This window comes from Coenobita brevimanus, chromosome 115, assembly GCF_032717465.1.
Source record: "Coenobita brevimanus isolate Jiangsu-jjx chromosome 115, ASM3271746v2, whole genome shotgun sequence".
In the NCBI taxonomy this organism is placed as follows: domain Eukaryota; kingdom Metazoa; phylum Arthropoda; class Malacostraca; order Decapoda; family Coenobitidae; genus Coenobita; species Coenobita brevimanus.
This window is the reverse complement of record NC_137068.1, coordinates 15,480,154-15,504,934: the sequence shown is the minus strand read 5'-3', so window position 1 is coordinate 15,504,934 and position 24,781 is coordinate 15,480,154. Positions and strand designations below refer to the sequence as shown.

At 48.8% G+C, this 24,781-nt stretch overlaps 1 pseudogene; it reads right to left on the bottom strand.

Annotated features, from left to right (window-relative positions):
- Positions 1-22,845: 22,845 nt before the first annotated feature.
- Positions 22,846-22,963, bottom strand: LOC145418663 (5S ribosomal RNA; annotated as a pseudogene).
- Positions 22,964-24,781: the final 1,818 nt, after the last annotated feature.

The window sequence follows — 24,781 nt, the reverse complement described above, 5'->3', positions numbered from 1 at the left end:
ATTCAAACCCCCGACCCTCCCTCCACCTCCTTCCCCAACTCCTACGCCCCCACCTTCCACTCATTCATCAACTACATGATTCCCAGTCAGTGTATACAATCCCTCCCCCCTTGGCTCCATGTCAATAATTTACTGATGACCAAGATCATTTACATGTCAATTCCAGCTAGATATTTTACATATATTTACCTTGAGGGATGCCCCGGTGAACATTCACTGGGTGTTCACCAAATAGTTAAAGCAATCGCCATATCTGAGATCTGGTTTCGGTCTCCAGTACATGAAACGGGTGAATTTCTCCCTAGATATGGTGTAAGCATCCAGCCTCAAACACTTTATATTGTTCCTATACAGTTCTTGGTGGCGTTGATCCAGATTTCTACATATATCAGACAATTCAATCTCTGAGAGCCCTGCCTGGAGAGACACTAATGCGAGGAGATTGCCGTCCAAAATGGAGTCGTAAACAAAACCACGTGATTTCTGTGACATCACTGGAAAAGGTTTTATGAACCGCCAAAAAAGTTGTCTTTGTTCTGAACGTCGTAAATATTCGAACAGATAAGTGGAAGCAGCAGGGATAGCTTCACGTCTAGCAACTGTGTCAGATTAGACGGTGGTGGGGATGAGTGGATTGGAGGTGGATGTGGGGTAGTGGAGGATGTGTGTGTGTTCTGTAATTATCGCTGTCAGTGTAGTCTGTAATTATTGTTGGCAATGTAGCCACGTCTAGCAATACAACCCACAGTAAAGATGCTAAATGTGATATTACACCTGATTTAATACCTGTTAAGTGTGAAATGTTTCGTTAACCTGAAATAATGCCTACAACGTGTAGTGAAACAAGAGTTAACAGAAACGACAAGGTGCTACCACACCCCCTCCTCACCTTCCTGCCACACTCTCTCCGCCGGGAATCAATTAGCCTCATAACATGGGAATGAAGGGCAGACAGCTGTGTTTTTACTGTATGTTTACCTTCTGAACATGACCACACCCTATGTGGTGGGGCACAGAGGCATGCAGTGCCTTCACAGTAATAACGAGAAAAGCATTTGTTTCCACAAGTGGTTAATTAATGTTCTGGTAAAGGGTTGAAGGAGACTAGCCAGCCATAGGTGTTACATAAGGTGATGAAACCAAGGTATACAACCACCAGCATATGGTCATATCTTTACCGTCACTCAGTTATCTTTACTGGGTGACAGGAAATAGAAGGGAGATTCATGTTATCACTAATAAACGCTGTTTTATATTATCACAGTCATGACGTTTCATTAAATTCCGAACACTCGTTACGAAACGTATTCCACCGTCATTCCGTCCTCTGAAGTATTCCAAATATCAAAGATGAAATAGACATGACAGCCCATGTATATGAAACTGCAGTATATTTTGATTACATGTAAACTAATCATGATGCATATCTAGACATTTAACGACATAATAGCGATAAAAATTGACTATAACCCTATTACCCAGTAGCCTATGTTATGCCCAACAGTTTCCACCCTATGGTAATGCATGGTATGAAAAACATGACAACATACACATCCTCCACTACCTCACCTCCACCCCCAATCCACTCGCTCCCACGACCGTCTGCTCTGACACAGTTGCCAGACTTATCAAACTTTTCTTGCTGCTTCCACTTATCTGTTCGAATATTTACGGGGTTCGGGACGAGGACACGACATTTTTGGCTGACTATACCATGTATATTTGTGTGCTCAAAATATGCTCAAAATATGAGTTACAAACTCACTTTTTTACACATGCCATTCAGTGCCCTTTATTACCATTCTCTTTGGTACTCCGTACCGACCCATTACGTTATACAGGACCAGTGTCAACTCTCCCGTTCATGTCACTCTTTGTAAACAGTATTAATCCTGGGCATCTGTCTCGTCACTTTATCCAACTGTTCCCAGCACCTACAGTATCATTACCTGCCTCACTTATTGCTAGGCACATACACAACAATCACTGCCACTTTCACCTTCCCGAACCAGAATTTAAAATACATACTTATTGGGCTGGTGCATTTGCAGTCTTTCATTCCCTTTCTGCCTCTCATCACTCATCAGCAATGCACGTCCTTCCTTGCATCTTTCACGTGCATTCACACCAAAATATTAAACATTTCAAACCCTCACACTCAACTTCACATCGTTTCTTCTGCGTTTCAAACAGTATCATCTTGGTGTACATAGCTCCCTTAAACACATTCACCACTTTCACGCTCTTACTCTTCTCACTCACGCTTCTCACATCCCTCACGGCCATACGAACCTGCCCATTTGGTTGGGCCTTGGGCTGTTAGTGAACCCTTCGATGCCCTCTGAATTTTCTCCCATTTTGAAAGTTATTTCAGATTTAGGGAAGCTGGAGTAGACTACCCCATCATAGTGGAAAGATTCTTGCAGGACCTTACTTCTCCGTTATGGGTAGTTACAACCAGGAAACCATTCCATGATGTCTTAAAGGTGGGAGTGTGTAGGCGAGAAGTGAAATACACGAAAGATACCTGGTGTCGCTTGTTTGTGTGCTTGACAGGAGTCTGCAGTCTCTTGCCCCAGAATGCTACCTGCCAAGTCGACTTATATCCAGGTATCTACCCGTTGCTTGATGAACAGGACATAGAGTATAAAGCCCGGATATTATCAGTCATCCTATCGTTGTTGGTCACTGTTATATATTGCAAAAGAAGGACCACTCAGAGTGCAACACCCGGGACTACCAACTGGTCTGAGGTCCGAGCATTTGACTTTTCCCTATGACCTGACCTCTGATAGGTTACTCGAAATCAAATCAGATCATTCTTACCCAACCTTTAACATTTCCACCAACTGTGGTTGATATCAGATCAAATTGTTTGAGTTGACTTTGTCAAGTGACCTTGACGTCATACCTTTCCTGTGATCTTGACCTTTAACTGATTCTTCTCAAAATCGAATCTCTCTATCTTTCATTTAACCCAAACTCTTCCACGAAGTTTAGTCTCTGTCGGATAAAAACCGTGTACGTTGAACCTAGATGGTAACTGTAATGCTAGGTGAAATTAGGCTCAACTTCTCGTTCCTATTTCACCTAACGTGGAGCGGGGTCCTCTTTCGAGACCGGAGCTTAGTGCAATAAAGAGAGGCAGGACACAAAAACTCTAGGCAATCACCTTTACACGTATATTACCACAATCAGACACAGGACAAATCAGCAGATATTACGCACAATATATAGCAATATAAAGACCTTATCTAGGATATGTGTATCTCACAGGATACTTGCTTCTCTGATAGTAATGACAACACAATCAATCCTAGTGTATCAGGAGTGCAGTAAATATAGGCACGCGCGGGGGCGCGGGAGGGGGGTTGAGTCTCACTAGGAGGAGATAGGGGAGGTGTGGGGAGTGACTTGTGACGGCTAGGGGAAAGTTATGGTAATACTGGAGGGTGGCAGATATCAGCTGTGGAGTTTATATGGTTTCCACTAGCCAAAAGACTTTGGCAATTGATTTTATTCTTGATTTACACTTACTCGGGATATTGGAGTGGGATATTGGAGTGAGAGAGGGTGATAAATAAGATTTATGGGGAGTATGGGGGAGGGACAGAATACCATTAATACTTCCTTTCACAATATTCCTTCACAGTAATGGGGGTATGTCCTTATAGGGGAATCTCTCGGCAGCACAGGCTTATAAATTATATAACAGGGATGTCACTCATATGTATAGTCAATCAGATCTCGTTTCACACTCTCGTCCTTTAACTTCTCACTGTGATCTTATTCACCCAGATATTCACTATATGAAATCACTGCACAATACTTACATTAGGGGAAATCACACCTAACCTAAATCAGTCGTGCTACAATATCACACGTATTCATCAGGGAGATAGGCAGGAACATGTCGTCGGCGATCCTGCCGGGCTAGGGGCACCGCCAATGCGAGGTGTGCCAAGAGGGCACGAGATAACTTGTAAGGGCGTCCTCTCGCGTCCTGGGCTTCCCGTGGCTTCCGGACTTGGCTCAGGCGTGTGGCCCACGGGACTGGGGCCGAATAGCTCCAGGAACCTCTGTGATAAGTCCCGGCGTCGTGGGGGCGTAGAGAGATCACGCCTGGGTGTCTTGGGGAGAACCGGGAGAGACTGTGGACTGCGGTCTCCAGCATCTAGGGGCGCCGACAGGGGAGGGCTGCATCAGCGACTTCCACTGGTGTCCGTCAGGTGCGTCTGCTCTAGAGCCCAGCGTAGGGAACAGAGACCAGGGGAGGCTGTGAGGCCTGTCTGGGTCACTCTGGGACAGGAAGCCTGGGCTCTAGTCTCCTGCCACGGGGACGTCTCTCTCCTTACCTCACTCTGCACACCCTCGGAGCAACAATAGATCGTCTCACGAGGCAGGGAGCAACAATAGGTCGTCTCTACCAAGCCACTCTCGGAGCGACAATAGATCGTCTCACGAGGATGGGAGCGACCATGGATCGTCTCTACCGGAGCACTTGCGGACCGACCATCGATCGTCTCACGATGATGGGAGTGACCATAGATCGTCTCTACCGGAGCACTTTCGGACCGACCATCGATCGTCTCACGAGGATGGGAGCGACCATAGATCGTCTCTACCGGAGCACTTTTGGAGCGACCATAGATCGTTTCACAAGGATGGGAGCGACCATAGATCGTCTCTACCGGAACACTTTCGGAGCAACCATAGATCATCTCACGAGGAGGGGAACGACCATAGATCGTCTCTACCGGAGCACTTTCGAAGCGACCATGGATCGTCTCACGAGGATGGGAGTGACCATAGATCGTCTCTACCGGAGCACTTTCAGAGCGACCATGGATCGTCTCACAAGGATGGGAGCGACCATAGATCATCTCTACCGGAGCACTTTCGGAGCTACCATGGATCGTCTCACGAAGATGGGAGGGACCATAGATCGTGTCTACCGGAGCACTTTCGGAGCGACCATGGATCATCTCATGAGGAGGGGAGTGACCATAGATCGTCTCTACCGGAGCACTTTCGGAGCGACCATAGATCGTTTCACGAGGATGGGAGCGACCATAGATCGTTTCACGAGGATGGGAGCGACCATAGATCGTCTCTACCAGAGGGGCGCCGTCTGGAGTGTCTTTTCCTACTCCACCCCTAGCTGACTCAACAATTCCACTCCACGAAGGTAGTGTCCCTTTCCTACAGTGGTGACGGCGTGGTGGCTGCATGACACAGGGGTGCACGGCCCGGGCTGACATATGTCACTGTTGCCGGGAGTGGTGGTGACTGGTGGTGGCTACCCCGTGGGGTCCGTGTGGGGGTGTCGGCACATCCTCGGGCATACTAAGCTGTGTTTGGCTTGCCCTGTCGTCGGGGGTACTATGGTATTTCTCGGGAGGACTGTTCTTTAAGCCACGCACTTTACCACTGTCCCCCTGTAAAAAGTCACATCCTTGTGGCTGGAGGTGGAACGCTTGTGTGTTGGAGGTGGTGTAGACGGGCTGGAGGTGTTGTAGCGCAGTTTGACAGGCGACAGTGTAGGGGTTCTCTTCTTGTGCTGGGTCGCAGGTGAGGAAGAGTGTGGAGGTGGCGGTGGTAGACTGGAGGAGGTTTAGCAGGTGGTGTGGCCCACGGAGTCTGTGGTTCCTGCCAAGGGTAGGTGCCCATACGGCCCGCTTCACTCTCATCTTGCTTGGTGTGGCTGTCAGTGTGGTTGGGGGCTGAATGCTGGATACTGCGGGTAAGGGCCGGGTTTTGTGCAGTGGTAATGCGGCGTTGAGTCTCTGGGGAGTACAGGTAGAGGGGATTTGGGCCTGATGTAGCTTGATGGTGTGAAGTCGTGGAGAGGTGGGTGGTGTAGGGGTGTGTGAGTATCGGGCGGGCGGGCGTGAGAGGCGGCCCGAGCAGGTGGTGGTGGTCTTGAGGGTCGGGGTGGGGGGAAAAGTGGGCACCTGGGATGGTCGGGTTGTTTTGCATGTTGTGGGCGCGGTGGGGCGCGGTATTGGTGGAGTGGGTGTACGGATGGTGGGTGGGGGAGGGGGAGTGGTAGTGGGTTGTGGTGAGGGTGTGGTGGCGTGGGCGAAAGATGTGGGAGTGGGCATTGAGGGGGAGGCCATGGAAGGAAGGGGTGAGGGTGAGGGAGGGGTGGCGGGGGAGGCGTCAGGTGAGATGCTGGGGTTGGTGGTGGCCGGGGAGGTGGAGATGGTAGGGAGGGCGGAGTGGGAGGGTGAGGAGGAAACATAGCACTCATATGTGACTGTAGAGGGTGGTGCGGGAGCCAGAGGGGGCTGGGGGTGTGGGGCCGGAGCAGGGGAGGTGGGCGTGCGGAAAGGCCGCACGTGGCGGTTGCGGAGGGTATGGGGAGTGCCGTGATAGTCTATGACTACTTGGTATGGGTTGGGGACTTTTGTACCCCCTCCACAATATGTCTACCCCCGATGTATATATGTCCCCCTCCAATGCATACAGGCCCCCACTAATCTTGCTAGGTCAGCACCCTTTCCCACGCCTGAAGACGGCGTTATTGCATCAGTTCATATCAGACAGCCGACACGGGCAGACTATTTTACTGTGAGCTTGTAATAAACTAATCTAGCTGTTTGTACACGGAGTTTCTATCACCAAAGTATTGCAAGTTACATTTGGTAGCAGCGGTGTTTTGAACCATCACATTCTGACCGCCTCCTTGGATTTTTAGTGATACAACAAGATACACGACGACTCGCATCTGCCAGCCTCGCCCCTCCTCCGTGCCTCTATACCTTGGCTGTGCTTTTTGAGTGTACCATTTTTCTCACCAGTGCTCACCTCTCAAACCACCGCACCCATACGCCTTGTTCCCGATATGCTCTCACATCTCACTTGCACAGATTTCCCAGAACATACGCCTCAACTCCTCGACCTTCTGACCTCGTACAGAACCGTGGTTGCCTTACCCGGTGAACCAATGGGTAGAAGAGACCTTGTCAAACATACGATTGAACTACTCCCAGGAACTCAGCCGATTTACATACCAGCGTATCGATTGCCTCACAGCCAGAGAAAGCAAACAGATCAAATGGTACAGAACATGTTAGACCAAGACATTATTGAACTCTCCATCAGTCCATGGAATAGCCCACTTTTCTTAGTACCAAAGAAGGACGGCAACCTTGGACCAGTAGTCGACAATTGTAAGGTCAATTCTGTCACCGTTCCAGACCGTTTCCCGTTACCTGTCCTCACTGATTTGCTAGAATCCCTTGGTGACAATAACGCAGTCTTTTCATCTTTAGACCTCCTCAGCGGTACGAAATGGAAGAGTCCTCTCGCCCAGTTACAGCCTTTAGCACCCCTTCCGGACATTTTCAGTTTAAGAGACTCCCTTTTGGTCTGAGAAATGCTCCTTCCGTGTTCATGCGACTTATCCATTCAGTCATCAGCGGTATGATGGGACACTCTCTTTTTGCTTACCTAGATGATATCATTGTTGTGAGTAAATCCATCCCTGATCATTTTACCAAACTCCAGCAAGTCTTTGAACGCCTCCAGCTCACAGGCCTGAAAATCAATCTCAGTAAATGTGACTTCCTGTGAAAGAAAATCAAATTCCTAGGCCATGTCGTAGATGCACAAGGCATTTATACTAATGAGGATAAAACTAAGGCGATCATTAACTTCCCAGAACCTACCACTACCGACGCTGTACGAAGTTTCCTGGGCCTCAGTGGCTATTATCGTCGCTACATCCGGAATTATGAGCAGATCGCCGCTCCTTTGACCCACTTACTCAAGCAGAATGTGCCCTTTGTTTGGACTAACGACCAGTCACAGGCTTTCCAAAAGCTAAAGACAGCTCTTGTAAATGCTCCTATTCTAGCGTTCCCTGATTATACCACACCCTTCCTTCTCTGCACAGACGCCTCAGGCACTGGACTTGGTGCCGTTTTGATGCAACTCAATGAAGCATCAAGGAAGCGCGTAATAGCGTATGCTAGTCGCACCCTTACAACCGCTGAACGTAACTACAGTGTCACAGATCTCGAAGCGCTAGCGGTAATCTGGTCCTTGAAACATTTCAGATATCGTCTATGGTTATCCAGTGCATATCCAAACAGACCACCTTCCACTATGTGATTTGTTCAAAAATCGCAACCTAACAGGTAGGTTAGTTAGATGGTCTGTCATCATCCAGGACTTTAATCCCACTTTTCAATATGTACCAGGCAAGTTGAATGTAGTCGCAGACGCACTCTTACGTCACGTAGCAGCAGCTATCACATCACTGCAGCCTGAAGTAACTGAAAATACTACACTAACGTCAGAAGTTGTTCGAAACTTTCAACGCCAAGACCCCATGTGGTCCAAAGTCATTTATTTCCTAGACTCTGGCGATGCCTCGACCTTACCTACTCTGCCAGTATCACTAGATGAGTTCATGCTAGATGATGATCTCTTGTAAAGGAAAACACTGCTAACGGGCAAAGATATGCCCAATCGCGAAGTACACCAACTTGTTGTCCCCATTGCCCTGGTACCAAAGGTTCTTCATATTGTTCATAATACTCCTCAAGCTTCCCATCCAGGTAAAGACCGATGCTTGCGCCAAGCACGTCTCAAATACTATTGGCCAACCATGCGCCGCGATATCAATGCCCACTGTGACTCTTGCCTCTCCTGCCACCGCCACAAAGGATCAACCGGCTTACCAGCACCTCTCTTACAATACCCAATCCCATCACGACCATGGGAAACTGTCTCAATCGATCTCTTAAAACTACCTCTCACAGAATCTGGCGCTGAATACTTGTTCGTAACGGTCGACCACTTCTCCCGCTACTGTGTCCTCGTACCCCTCTCCGACAAAACCGCGAAGAGCGTTGCCCGTGCCTTTGTAGATCACGTAATTTGCCCATTCAGTACCCCTCATACCATTCTTACTGACAACGGTACAGAATTCAACAATAGCCTTCTAGATGAGATCTGTCGCCACTTTCGTATCAGTAAGTGCAATGTCGTGCCTAACCATCCGGCTTCCAATGGCCTTGTAGAACGCCACAACCGAAAAATCTTAGAGTGCCTCAGACATCTAGGCTCCCATACTTCGTCCTGGGATGACTGGGATGACTGGATTCCCCAAGTGGCATCCTCCATCAATAGTTCCATCAATGCATCCATTGCTGAATCTCCCTTCTTCGTCCTCTTTGGTTTTGACAAGGACCTCCCATACTCTCTCTTATCCTCAAAGCCAGAACCCATCTACAACATGGATGATTATGTTAAACTAAAATTGGCCAACTTCCAGACAATCCACCAGTATGTCCAATCCACTTTGCCTTCCTCTCAGGAGGACATGCTGCAGCGCCAACATAAATCCGCCTCTCCTATCACCATCAATGTAGGCGATCTTGTCTTTGCTCATTCACATACGTGTTCCTCTAAGTTGGATGACAAATTTACAGGGCCCCACCGCGTCCTCACTCAACAAGGCAACAAATTTCACCTCCAGGACCTGTCCACTAGGTACACCAGATGGGTCCACGTCGATGACTTAAAGCGCGCACCCCGTGGCCTGGTGTTGGAAGAGTCACTTACACAACCTCCTGCCCCCTCTTCCCCTCCTCCCATCCCTCAGTCTACCTTGTCTCCACCTATCCCTCAGTCTCCTTCATCTCCATCTCCACCTGCTCATTCATCAATCAATCAATATTGGTCCAAACTGCGCTCTGCCCATCAACCTCTTCACGACCTCCCCCATTAACTCTACCCTGATTTTCTAGGTACCATGTTAGCGATCTCCCTGCTGGCAGTGCTGACCCTCCTGGGGTCTGGGTCAGGTCAGGACGCTGGTGGAGTACGTCCCGGGGCCTTGGTCGGCTCAGGAGGCGAGGTCTCCTTGCGCTACGATCTTGCGCCCCTGGCCAACGTAGCCATTGCCCTACCTGCCTACGCGCACCAGCTCCACGGAATCAGGAACCATCTCACGGCCCTCATGGGGACACACAACCCGAATGAGTATCTCTATAACCTTTTCCTCCCACTCTCCTGGCAATTGCACTACATAAGTAACAGATTCACTGAAACCCAACTCAATGAAGTCACGTCCACTCTAAACAATTTCACCGATATCTTACAACGCCACCTTTCAGATCTCAACGTTATCTCTCAGTTCTTCTACCTCAAACTCAATATGGATAATCTCCAACTGGCCGTTGACTCTCTCCTGTCTCAAGTCTCTACCTTGGTTCGTATCCTGGTCGATGCTATCAATGGACGTGTCACTGCCGACTTAGTACCTGTCTCAGCTCTCCATTCTGTCCTGGAATGGGCTCACTCCACCTTCGGTCTCTCCCCAGTCCTCCCTTACTCTTCCCTTGAATATTATTATCCTGTTCTCGAAGCCACTCTTCTCACTACATACGTCGTCGTCCATATTCCTCTCCGTTCTGTCATAACCTTTAACCTTTTCCACATCATTCCCTTCCCTTTCCGCCTCAACAACTCCTTGTTACAGGTATCTGTTCCTTCAGAATATTTCCTCCTCTCCCATGATCATCTTTCCGTTGCCTTCCTTTCTTCCACAGACCTCCAGCAATGTTCCTCCCTTACTCCGCCCTCTCGTCTCTGTGCTGCCCACCTTTTCGCTATCTTCCCTAGCAGTGCTACACCCTGTGAGTCTGCTTTAGTTCGCAATCATTCCATCTATTCGGCCTGTTCTTTTGTCCCAGCTCCTGACCTCCTGGTCCACCATGCTCACCTCAACCATGTCCAGTACTTCTTCTTTGCTGTTCCCATCTCTGCCACAATCATGTGTCCTGGTTCTTCCGTTCGCTTCGTCCCAGCTAGTGGTCTCTACAAAGCACCTGACCATTGTACCGTCAAATCAGAGTCCGTCATCATTTACGCCACTCGCTATCACCAAGCTGTTCGTAACCACTCCTATGACATCTTTCAACCAATTGACATGCCTTCAACCCTACCTTCTGCCAACATTAACATCACCTCCCCTCACTTGCGCATGCTCACCTTCCTCAATGACAGTGATTTCATTATGGATCAATTTTCTCTGGCCTTCAGCCATTCATGGGTTCATCCAACAGTTGTGTTTCCCCCTGTGGTTATCGCTTTCATAGGTTTTCTACTCATCATCTGTGCAGTGCATTGTTGTGTCAGAAAAATGGAACGTCGACTCCAGGAAATCAGAGTCGCTACCGGCATAGTACGCCCTACCACGACATAGAAACTCCCCGTTCTTAGTGCCCTCACATTCAGTGACTACCATTGCCATCTAACAATTAACCAAACTGTGAACAGCCCTCTGCCTACTAGAAAATGATGGTATTTCTTTCATGCATTACTGAGTGACAGTGTATCCTACAGAAAATACAAAAAAAAAAAAAATGAAGAAAAACAATAGAACTCTCATATCTACTCCTTGTTTATCATGTATCAACCTATTATTGTGTAATTCCCATTATGTTTATATATACCTTCGACCCTTACTGGATTTGTACCTATTAATCCTCGTATATCTTATCTGTATATATCCTTCTAATTCCCTCCCCTCAACATGGCAATGTCTCCTCTACTGCCCCTGTATCATACTTATCCCTTGTACAAACCTCCCTGGTCCAGCCTTACTACTATAATCAAACACCTTTTAACTCCCGGTGTCAGGAGACACCATCTCAGCTACCCGGGGGAGTATTGTACCCCCTCCACAATATGTCTACCCCCGATGTATATATGTCCCCCCCCAATGCATACATGCCCCCACTAATCTTGCTAGGTCAGCACCCTTTCCCACGCCTGAAGACGGCGTTATTGCATCAGTTCATATCAGACAGCCGACACGGGCAGACTATTTTACTGTGAGCTTGTAATAAACTCCTTATCTAGCTGTTTGTACACGGAGTTTCTATCACCAAAGTATTGCAAGTTACATTTTGGTGATTGTGTGGGGCCCCGTGAAGCGGGGGGCGAGCTTGTGGGGAGTGGGAAGTTGGGCGACGACGACTGTGTCACCCGGATTGAAAGGGTTGGAGGTTGTGCCGGGTCCAAGGTCTAGGTTCTTTTGTAGGTGGTATATCCGCCCTTTTAGCAGGTGTAGCGGGTCTGTAGTGGGAGCGGAAGCGGGCGGTTGCAGGTAATGGCGTAGGGGTAGTAGGAGGGGGGTTTCGCCAAAGTTTCTTTCGTCGGGGGAAACCACGTCTTCTCGCGGGCACGAATTCATGCCCCATTGGACAATTTTTACATGTGCCGGCCAATCGTCGTCTTTTGTAGCCTCGATTTTGGTGCGTAGCTGATTGATAAGGGTACGATGGCTACGTTCACATACTGCGTTCCCTTGTGGCCAGTATGGTGAGGAGTAGGAGGTCTTGTACCCAAAAATCCTGGCAAGTTCTTCCCAGACTTTTCCAGAGAACTCGGGGGCATTATTGAAATGGATGGCTTGGGGAATGCCAAAGTAAGGGAACATGTGTTGGAGCAGGGCATCGGCGACAGCGACGGCATGATGTTCCTTAGCTGGGCAGGCTACTACGAATTTGGAGTACGTGTCTACAAAAGTGATCACGTATTTATATCCAGATTTAGGGGGAATAGGGCCTACTACGTCGATCGCCAGGAGTTGCCAGGGCTTGTGGGCGGTGATATGGCCAGATGGCCTGGCGGTCCGGGTGATATCTTTCCCAAGCACGCAGGCGCGGCAAGTCTGGATAATTTCCTTGGCGAGGGTGGAGGGATTTGGGGCCCAGTAAATATCATTGAACACCTGTAGTAATTTTTTGGTGCCCAAGTGGATGCCGTTGTGGGCATGTAGGTGGCGCAGGGTGTCACGTACCGCATCGGGGGTCAAGAGGATGTGTCCAGACGGGGTTAGAAGGTGGTCACCCTATCGGCACAGCTTGGGGAATAGGTGAGCAGGGATCCAGGGGGGCCATTCCTTGTGGTGCCAGAGTTGTAGTAGGGCAGGGTCCGGTTGTACCGCGTGGATGGGGAGGCGGGAGAGGGCATCTGCATTGGTATGGAGCTTTCCGGGTCTGTATGAAATCTCGTACTGAAACTCCTCTAGGGTGTCACGCCACCAGATGAGTTGGGCGTTATGGGAGTCTGATTGGCGCAACCACTGGAGTGATTGGTGGTCGGTGATTATCGTGACTTGGGTCCCAGAAAGATAAGCCCTAAAATATTGGAGGGTCCAGATTATGCCGAGGCATTCTCGCTTGGTGGCGGCATAATTTTTTTCGGCTGGGTTTAGAGTGTGGCTGGCGCAGGCTATGTGTTCCCGGCCGGCCTGTACCTGGGCTAGGACGGCGCCTATCACGGTAAGGGATACATCAGTGTAGAGGCGAAAAGGGAGTGCATAGTCGGGGAAGGCCACGATGGGGGCCGAGACAAGCTTGTCTTTTAGCTGTTGAAAAGCAGCTCGCCAATCCTCGGTCCAGAGGAAAGGTTCCCCTTTTCGTGTCAAGTCGTGAAGAGGCTTAGCGATCTGCGCGAATCCCTTCACGAAGCGACGGTAACAGGACGTGAGTCCCAGGAAGGCGCGGACGCCGTGAACATCCTGCGGAGGTGGTATGTCCGCTATGGCACGGAGCTTGTCGGGATCTGGGGAAATTCCTGCTTGGGAAATAGTATGTCCTAGGAATGAGACAGTCTTAGCGGCCAGGACACATTTAGAAGGATGTAGCTTGAGGCCTGCCTGGCGAATTCTGGTGAAAACTCAACGGAGGCGCTGCAAGTGGTCGGCCCAGGTCTGGCTAAAAACAATGACGTCGTCAAGATAAGCTAAACATATTTCCCAAGTGAGGCCGCTGAAGACAGATTCCATTAGCCTGGAGAAAGTGGCAGGGGCGTTGCAGAGGCCGAATGGCAGAACATTGAATTCGTAATGTTTGCCATTACTGGTGGAAAAGGCCGTCTTGCCTCGATGGTCCAGGTGGACGGGGACCTGCCAGTATCCAGACTGGAGGTCGAGGGTAGAAAACCAAGACACCCCGTAGAGGGAGTCTAGGGAATTGTCAATGCGGGGGAGGGGGGTGGCATCTTTAATGGTGACCTCGTTCATACGGCGGTAGTCGATGCAAAACCGCATCATGCTGTCTATCTTTTTTACTAGAACGACGGGGGAGGACCACGGGCTGGTGGAGGGGGAGATAACACCTGCCTCTTCCATTTCGCACACCTGGCGGTCCTCCTCTTCTCTCTCTGTCGGGGGTTCTTGCGTCGGGAAGGTTGTCGTATGGGTGGGCTTGTCATATGGATTTCGTGCGACAGTTACGTAGTATGCCCTATATCTGCTGGTCCTGTCGCAAACAAATCCTGGAAATCCAGGAGGAGGAGGCGTAAGGTGTCTGACTGCTGGTTGGAGAGATGGTCAGGGATGGGGGGTAGAGGGGTGGGGAGGTGGGAGGAGGATGGGTCACAGGGCTCGGCTTCCTCCATCTCTCCGATGATAAGCCCTTTGGGGAGGGTGAGAGGGGTCGGGGTGAGATTGGCGATGCGGATGGTGGCGTGGTGGGGAGGGAGGAAGGTGGGGGACACAAGGCAGGCAGAAAGGGGTCCGGAGGGGAGGAGGGGGGAGAACAAAACGGATGGACCTGAGGGCCTGTTAAGGGGCACTCATGCCTCATGGTGGGAGGGGATGGTAACGGCGGTGGAGATGGTGGCAGGGAAAGAGGGGGCAGGAGTGGGGTGGAAAGGCACGGGAGGGGGAGGAGAGGGAGGTGGAAGAAGGGGGGAAGAAGGGGGGCACTGGGGGGAGGAAGAGGGTGAATCCTCCGGCCGGGGCCGCGGCGTGCATATGCAAACGGCTGGGGTGGAACGGGGTGGGGGGCGGAACTGGAGTTGTCGGTGGCAACAGTCGATCGTGGCTCCGAGTTTTTGGAGCAAGTCTAGCCCTAAATACCCGTCATAACTCCGGCAGGAGGAATCAAAAATGATGAATGGATGTTGGGTGGACACTGCCTGGTGAGTGTCGACCTATAGGGCCCGAGTTTCCCCACGGATGGGCAGGGGGCCATCCCCCTCGTCCACAAGGTGAGTGGTAGTAGGGCGGAGTGGGCCAAACCGCGATTTGTAGTGGGAGAAATAGTGGCTGTAAAAGGCAGGGCCTGGCCGCTCCCGTATCGACTAGTAGTCTGGCCTTCATGCCATTTATTTTCATCTTGTGGTATACTGGGGGGCGATACTTAGGGGTGATGGCCCCCACCACCGTGGGTTGGTGCGGGGGCGGGCCTAAAAATCCAGCTGGCTAGGGCTCTCGTTCTCCTGTTCCTGCTCTAGTTCTCCTGGATGGGGCTCGTCCACTGGCGTCAGCTCGTCCCCTGGGGCCTCGCCTTCTAAGGCCGACACTTTACGCGAACCCGGGGCTGTGATTCTGCGGCGAGTAGCCTTAAGCTGGTCCCGTATGTCATGAAGGGGGCAGCGGGAGTTGCAGGCTGTGAATTCCCACGGGTTGATAAGAATTAAGTTCGGGTTTTCTCGCGGGGCGGGGCGCCGACGGGAGGGGTGTGCCCTGGGTGGGCTAGGCGTCGGGGTCTGGCTGGTGTGAGGCAGAGGTGGATGCGGTGTGGCTGGGGGAGCCGGGAGTCGGGTGGGGAATTTCTTAACAACATTAATTTGTTGTGGAGAAGGGCAGGCAGTCAGGAGGCACCGCATCAGCTGTGTATCTATCCATGTCTCCTGTTGGGTCATGGATAGCGAAGTGTTGTTTCACAACACTTGGGAGTACTCTGAGCAGAGTATTAAATGTATGCTGATCCCGGGTTTCCTCATCTGCCTCCAGGTAGGCAGCAGTAACCAGGGGTCTTCCCTGTATCAGGGTAATATCTAAATCCCCGTCGAAAGAAAAACTATCCAATTTGGATAGAGCCACTACTTTCCCTAATGATGGGGTGATGGCTTGTACAGTGAACTTTGTAAAGTTCCGCCAGGTGAGTTCTGGGACGATTTTTGGCGCTATGTTTGCCGTCGCTTTACCCAGTAGTGGTGGTGTGGCTGCAATTTTTTGTTGGTCATTTTCAAAGCCAATATCCAGTAAGGGTTTAATTATTGCCAGATATGTGTGTATATCATACTGGTCGGGGTCAAACTTGGGTAACTGAACATGCGGTTTGGTTGCCATTTTGCCAAATATTTCCTGATTACCTCTCTCTTACGCCCGGGTCTAGAACCACCGCTGGCCACCAGTGTAATGCTAGGTGAAATTAGGCTTGACTTCTCGTTCCTATTTCACCTAACGTGGAGCGGGGTCCTCTTTCGAGACCGGAGCTTAGTGCAATAAAGAGAGGCAGGACACAAAAACTCTAGGCAACAACCTTTACACGTATATTACCACAATCAGACACAGGACAAATCAGCAGATATTACAGCACAATATATAGCAATATAAAGACCTTATCTAGGATATGTGTATCTCGCAGGATACTTGCTTCTCTGATAGTAATGACAACACAATCAATCCTAGTGTATCAGGAGTGCAGTAAATATAGGCGTGCGTGGGGGCGCGGGAGGGGGGTTGAGTCTCACTAGGAGGAGATAGGGGAGGTGCGGGGAGTGACTTGTGACGGCTAGGGGAAAGTTATGGTAATACTGGAGGGCGGCAGATATTAGCCGTGGAATTTATATGGTTTCCACTAGCCAAAAGTCTTTGGCAATTGATTTTATTCTTGATTTACACTTACTCGGGATATTGGAGTGAGAGAGGGTGATAAATAAGATTTATGGGTAGTGTGTGGGAGGGAGAGAATGCCATTAATACTTCCTTTCACATTATTCCTTCACAGTAATGGGGGTATGTCCTTATAGGGGAATCTCTCGGCGGCACAGGCTTATAAATTGTATAACAGGGATGTCACTCATATATATAGTCAATCAGATTTCGTTTCACACTCTCGTCCTTTAACTTCTCACTGTGATCTTATTCACCCAGATATTCACTATATGAAATCACTGCACAGTACTTACATTAGGGGAAATCACACTTAACCTAAATCACTTGTGCTACAATATCACACGTATTCATCAGGGGAATAGGCAGGAACATGTCGTCGGTGATCCTGCCGGGCTAGGGGCACCGCCAATGCGAGGCGTGCCGAGAGGGCACGAAATAACTCGTAAGGGCGTCCTCTCGCGTCCTGGGCTTCCCGTGGCTTCCGGACTTGGCTCAGGCGTGTGGCCCACGGGACTGGGGCCGAATAGCTCCAGGAACCTCTGTGATAAGTCCCGGCGTCGTGGGGGCGTAGAGAGATCACGCCTGGGTGTCTTGGGGAGAACCGGGAGAGACTGTGGACTGCGGTCTCCAGCGTCTAGGGGCGCCGACAGGGGAGGGCTGCGGCAGCGACTTCCACTAGGGTCCGTCAGGTGCGTCTGCTCTAGAGCCCAGCGTAGGGAACAGAGACCAGGGGAGGCTGTGAGGCCTGTCTGGGTCACTCTGGGACAGGAAGCCTTGGCTCTAGTCTCCTGCCGCAGGGATGTCTCTCTCCTTACCTCACTCTGCACACCCTCGGAGCGACAATAGATCGTCTCACGAGGCAGGGAGCGACAATAGGTCGTCTCTACCAAGCCACTCTCGGAGCGACAATAGGTCATCTCTACCAAGCCACTCTCGGAGCGACAATAGGTCGTCTCTACCAAGCCACTCTCGGAGCGACCATAGATCGTCTCACGAGGATGGGAACGATCATGGATCATCTCTACCGGAGCACTTTCGGAGTGACCATCGATCGTCTCACGAGGATGGGAGCGGCCAAAGATCGTCTCTACCGGAGCACTTTCAGAGCGACCATCGATCGTCCTACAAGGATGGGAGCGACCATAGATCGTCTCACGAGGAGGGGAGCGACCATAGATCGTCTCACGAGGGGGGGAGTGACCATAGATCGTCTCTACTGGAGCACTTTCGGAGCGACCATAGATCGTTTCACGAGGATGGGAGCGACCATAGATCGTTTCACGAGGATGGGAGCGACCATAGATCGTCTCTACCAGAGGGGCGCCGTCTGGAGTGTCTTTTCCTACTCCACCCCTAGCTGACTCAACAATTCCACTCCACGAAGGTAGTGTCCTTCTCCTACGGTGGCGAAGGCGTGGTGGCTGCATGACACAGGGGCACACGGCCCGGGCTGACATATGTCACTGTTGCCGGGAGTGGTGGTGACTGGTGGTGGCTACCCCGTGGGGTCCGTGTGGGGGTGTCGGCACATCCTCAGGCATACTAAGCTGTGTTTGGCTTGCCCTGTCGTCGGGGGTACTATGGTATTTCTCGGGAGGACTGTTCTTTAAGCCACACATTTTAGTAACCTTGACCTTTGACCCATTGTTCTCAAAAACAACCCTTTGGGTGTCCCTCACTCATTCATCAAGCAAGATCCAAATCAGATCAAAATGGTGTTAGTTAATTTGTTCACACACAGACAACACGACTCGAGGTTTAGCCTTGCCTTGTGGTTTTGACCCCTGAGTGATTGTTTTCAAAACTGAACTATTCATGCCTTGACCCTTAACCCATGCAGCAAGGGTGGTTCAGATCAGATCATAATTGTTTAAGTTAACCTTATCCTGCAACCTTTGTATTTGACCTCAACCCATCCACAAAGTTTAGTTTAAATTGGACATATGCTGCTTAAGTTTACCTGCACTGTGGCCTTAACCTTTGACCTGTTATTCTTAAAAAGAAAAAAAAAAATCATTGGTTGACCTTCAGTTCCACCAATAAATTTGGTAGTAATCAGATTAAAACTCTTTATTTTGTTAACAAGCACACACACGAGTCGAGCTTTAACATTGCCTTTTGGCCTTAACTTTTGACTGATTGTTCTCAAAATTGAATCATTTAAATCTTGCCTCACTGTCAACCTTTGGCCCGAATTTGGTCTAAATTTTATATTTGTAATAGAAAATTCTTTGATTTTCCTAAATCAACGTTTAATCTAACCAAGTAAGCTTGATATTTTACAAGTGTTCTCATAAAAACAGTTGGTTTACTCCTTAGCTAACCCTAAACATTGCCACCAAGTTTGGTTAAAACTGTTTAAAATCTTTTTTTAGTTACTTTGTTCGATCACACACACAGACACACGCTTATTAAAACGTAACACCCAATCTCCCTTTGAGGGTCCTGGGTGTATTTATGTAACACGTAACACCCGATGACCCTTTGAGAGTCCTGGGTGTAATAATGTAAAACGTAACACCCGATGACCCTTTGAGAGTCCTGGGTGTAATTACGTTTCTTTTCCATAATTCCCTTCGTAACTCTGCTGACACTTACCTAATACAATTGGCGGCGGCAGTATGTTTTGCATACGATCTTAGATGCCTGCACTTTGCTGAGATTCCCTTGATGATTATTATACAGAGTTTTAAAACTTAGAACACGGTCACTTCAGCACCAAATTGCTACATGCACTTCTCAATCTACACTCCGAGAGCCGTCCACAACTGCACTGGTGTGTAAAGCACTGCGTGTGGTTCTGAGAGAGAGAGAGAGAGAGAGAGAGAGAGAGAGAGAGAGAGAGAGAGAGTGAGTGAGAGAGAGAGAGAGAGAGAGAGAGAGAGAGAGAGAGTGAGAGAGAGAGAGAGAGAGAGAGAGAGAGAGAGAGAGAGAGAGAGAGAGAGAATAATTTGTTCAATGGAGTTCTATAAGTTTATGAACACTCCTTAGAGTATTTTTTTCTAAATAACTAACGTTTCACACCTGCATCTTAGAGAGATTATGGCAATCATATATTCGTGCCTGAGAGGGACGCCTTCATGTGGTAGAACTGATAGACCAGGTGACTCCATTGTCCGGTTAAACAATGGTCCCTCAACTTCTTCCTTATGCCCCAAAAGGAGGACAGTGTGCTGCAGGAGAAGGGTATATTCAGCCTCAGGTTCACTGGATTCCTGTTTCAATGAACCCAGGGCCACAGCAATAACAATAACAACTTTTTTTTTTCAATTCTCGAGTACGAAGTTGAGGGTCTTAGAACGGGTGAACTAGAACCAGGTTTTTCCATCCCTCCGTTTGTCCTATGTTACCTTAATTATGGACCGATTTTAACGAATGAAGTGTCAAGTGAACCCCCTCGACTTGGCGATCTGCCTTCATCTAAGGGTCGACACGCTTACATCAGCCCGATCGTCACAGTGACCAAGTCCAAAAACATACTTCTTTATTTACAATAGTATAGACATAACACTGACAGCACTGGAAAAGTAGCTCAGATTTTATGCCCTCATCACATGCTCATGAAACCACTAGAAACTGACAAACTACAAAAAGCAAGTACTCGCTTATGTCGCTACGTAATGAGATGTGGAGGTTGACAAAGACATACATTGGCAGGGAAGTTGGTATGCAAGGAGGGTTGTAAGTAGGTAGGTAAGAAGGAGGGGGGATGGGTAAGTAGATTGGTAGGGAGGTACAGTAGATAGGAAGATAAGTAGTTAGAGAGGTAGGTAAGGAGGTAGGGAGCCACGGAGCTAGGTAAGCAGGGAGTAGGTAAGTAGGCAATGACGTAGACAAGGAGGTAAGCAGGGAGGAGGATAGACAGGTAAGGAGGAAGGCAGGCAGGTAGGCAGGTAGATCATCAGGGAGGTGGGGAAGGAGATAGGCAGGTAGATACAATATGTGAGAGGTTAGGATAAAAAAGAAGTGCTAGTTAATCCCATATAGGCTAAAGGATTAACCTGTTCAAGCCGCTATGTCTGACAGAGTGGCTGTCAAGCCTAAGATCAGCACTTAACAGAGAATCCGTCGCACACGGCAAGAATCCTACAAGACTTCGTTTTCAGGACCCCAGCGTGGCAGCACAGCGAGTATAAAACAAAGGACAATTATTTAACCATGATTTACTCTTCCCCCTACCCCCTGGGGGTAGGGGGGTTTTTCAAGAATATTCCCTCAGTATCACTGCTTGTCGTAAAAGGCAACCAAAAGGGTTGGCGGAGGGTTAGTGCCCCTCCCCGGAAAACAACTAGCTACAAAAACAAACAAGAAGCCTCGGACAAGGACTGACCAAACGATGACGACCAAGGACCGAACAAAGGACTTGGTAATGGGTACATGGAATGTAAGAGGAGCGAATGATAAGGTCAAAGAGAGAGAGATTGTCCAAGTGCTTGAGGGTGAGAAAGAGGATGTATGTGGAATAACTGAAACAAAATGGGGAGGAGAAGGTGTGAGAGAATGGGAGTATGGATGGGGTATTTGTGCAGGAGTAGGTGAGAATGAGAGGGCAAAGAAAGGAGTATGTATAGTTGTGAGTAAAAGATGGAAGAAGAGCATAAGACAGTATGGATCAGTTGGGTCAAGGATTGTGTGGGTAAAGTTGAAAGTTGGAATACAAATGTGGCCGATTGTGTGTGTGTATTCGCCAACGCAAGATCGTGCTAGCAGAGTGAGAGAAGAGTTCTGGACAAATGTAGAAGTGTGCATGGAAAAGTTTGGAAAGAATGAGAGAGTGTTTTTGATCTGTGATATGAATGGTAAAGTTGGGAATGTGAAGGAGGATGGAATAGTTGGTGAGTGGGGTGTGCCTGCTCAGATAGATGAGAATCGGAGTGCGTTAGTGGACATTTGTGCTGGGAGGGGGTTGGTGATAGCCAATACCCTCTTCAGGTATAAAATGATCCACAGGTATACATGGCGAGTGATGAGAAGGGTGGGTGGTGAACTGAATGAAAGGAAGGCAATGATTGATTATGTGTGTGTGGATGAAAGGATGCGAAGATGTGTAATGGATGCAAGAGCTTATAGAGGTTGGGGGAGTGGACTTTCTGACCACTACTTGGTGGTGGCCAGAATTAGGATTCAAGTAAGATAGAGGAATAGAAGAAGTGAAAGACGAGAGGAGGGAGTAATTGCAAGGAGAGTGGAAAGGTTACAAGAGGATGAGAAAAAGGCAGAGTATTAGAGAGAAGTGAAGGAACGATTGGGCAAATATGAATTGGAGCAGATGGGAGACCTGGAAGGTGTGTGTAGGATATTTACAGAAGAAATATGTGCAGCATGTGATGTGGTGTATGGAAGGAAGAGAAGATGGAGGGGGGTGCAAGGAACAGCTTGGTGGACTGAAAAGGTGAGACAGGCTATGGCACAAAAGAAGAAAGCATACAATGAATGGATGAGAAATAGGGGCGTGGAAGAAGTTGAGAGGCGGAAGAGAGAGTTATATGTAGAAAGAAAGAGAGAGGTGCAAAGATTAGTAAGAGAGAGTAAGAAGAGAGTGGATGAGGAATTTGGAAGGAATTTGAGTGTCAAGTGGAGGGACTGTAAGAAAATGCTCTGGAAAGAGGTGAAAAGAGTAAGACAGGGTGGAAGTGAAGTTAGCAGGGGAGTGAAAGATAAAAATGGTAGATTACTAGTGGAGAAGGGAGAAAAAGTGAGCAGATGGAGAGAACACTTTAAGGAATTGTTGAACATAGAGGATGGAAGTAATGCGAGTATAAGTGGCTGGGGAATGGCTGGGAGAAGGAAGGAGGTGAGAAGACAGGAAGAAATCAGTAGGATAGAAGTTGTGGAAGCAATGAAGGAAGTTAAATCAGGGAAAGCCCCAGGAATTGATGGAGTGTGTGGTGAAAGGCTGAAGCATGGGGGAGAGATAGTAGTAGAATGGACGTGGAAGATGTGCAGATTGGCCTGGGAGGGAGGTAGAGTCCCGGAGGATTGGAAGTCAGGTATAATTATTCCCTTGTACAAAGGAAAAGGGGAAAAAGAAGTGTGTGGTAATCATAGGGGCATTTGTCTTCTTAGTCCATCCATCCATCCATTGCCAGACGCCATGTATCCCAAACGGGGTGGTCAAGGGCTTAGAGTTAATTGTTTTACAGGAAGGGGCACAAATCCTCCACCAACCCCACTTGACACGTAGGGATGCCAACAGCATCTGGTGTTACCAGGCGGTCACCCATCCAAGTACTAACCAGACCCAGCATTGCTTAACTTCGCTGATCGGACGGGAAGCGGTGTACTCAACGTGGCATGGCCGTATGGTAGGATACTTATTGACAGAGTTAGAGAAAGAACAGAGAAATTAGTTGGGGAAGAACAGGGAGGCTCTAGGAAGGGAAGAGGTTGTGTAGATCAGATCTTCATTCTTAGAGCTTCGGTGGAAAAGTTTCTAGAGAAGGGAAAGAAGTTGTATGTGGCTTTCATGGATTTGGAGAAAGTATATGACAGGGTGGATAGACAAGGATTGTGGAAAGTGTTAAGAATATATGGAGTAGATGAGAAGTTGCTGAATGCTGTGAAGAGTATGTACGATGGTGCGAAGGCTGCAGTGCGTGTGGATGGTGAACTATGTGAATTTTTCTCTTTGAAAGTTGGCTTGAAATAGAGATGTGTCATGTCTCCATGGTTGTTCAATCTGTACATGGATGGGGTAATAAAAGAGGTACAATGTAGGGTAGTGGATGTTGAAGTGGCCTTGGTGAGAGAGGATAGGGTTTGGAAACTCCCTGTACTGTTGTTTGCAGATGATAATGTGTTGTTGAGTGAAGACGAAGGGGAGCTGCAATGCTTCGTGGATGAGTTTGGGAGAGTGTGTAAGAAACGGAATTTAAAGGTGAATGTAGGGAAGAGTAAAGTGATGGTCTTTGAGAGAGGTGAAGTCAGTGAATGTACAGCGAGGTTGGGTGGTGAGGAATTGGAAAATGTGAGTACGTTTAAGTACTTGGGTAGTGTGATGAGTAAGGATGGAATTTGGAGGGTGAAGTGCTTGAAAGGGTACAGCAGGGAAGAAAGGTTGCTGGTTCTTTGAAAGCAGTGATAAGAAACAGGGAAGTGAGCATGGAAGTGAAAAAGTTACTACATGACAGTATTGTGATAGCAACCCTAACGTATGGAAGTGAAGCTTGGACGTTGTTGGAAGGACACAAGTCAAGAGTGAGAGCAGTGGAAATGAGTTATTTAAGAGGAGCCTGTGGAGTCACATGGAGAGACAGGCTGATGAATGAGGATATAAAGAAGCGTTGTGGTGTGGATGTGGATGTGATAGGAAGCGTTATGAGGAACACACTGAGGTGGTTTGGCCATGTGGAGAGGATGGAGGGAGAAAGACTGACGAAGAGAGTGTATGTGAATGAGGTGGAGGGGGCAAAAGGGAGGGGGAGGCTGAGGATGAGATGGAGGGATGGGGTGGAGAGGTATATGAGAGAGGGGGGTGTGAGTTGGGAGCAGGGCAGTGAAATGGCGGGGGGCAGGGCGACTTGGAGGCGATTTGTTTGTGGCCACCCCAAACGGGATTCAGGCGTCTGGCAATAGATAGATAGATAGACTCTTCTTGACTGCATCATTTACCGTGCCCATTGATATTACTGTTTATAATGATTACTATTATGATTTTACCAAGACTTACTCCTCCTGACTGCATCATTTACAAACCCAGTGATGTTATTATAGTAATTATAGTGTGCACAGGTGTGTGGTAAGTTCGGCCACCAACCATTCCCTCACTTCATGCAGCGCTACCTTCAGCTGACTGCGGTGTCTGACAAGCCAGACAGTTTCCTGTGCCTCCGGAATCCATTAACTATTTTATGTTCAAACCACATAGCCAACTGGACGCCTGGTGGTCGTGTGGGTTAAGGTACTCCAATCGCAGAGAAATTACAACTGAGGGGTGGTAGGGTGTTAGTGTTCATATATTTCAGCTAAGGGTCGAGTGACTGGTTACTCTCGCTTTAAATGTCTGTACCAAGTAGCCTAGCCTCAGGTCCCTATTCTCCTAATGGGAGATAGAACACTGAATGACAGATAGATAGATAAATAAACAAACAGATAGATAGATAGAAAGATAGGTAAATAGGCAGA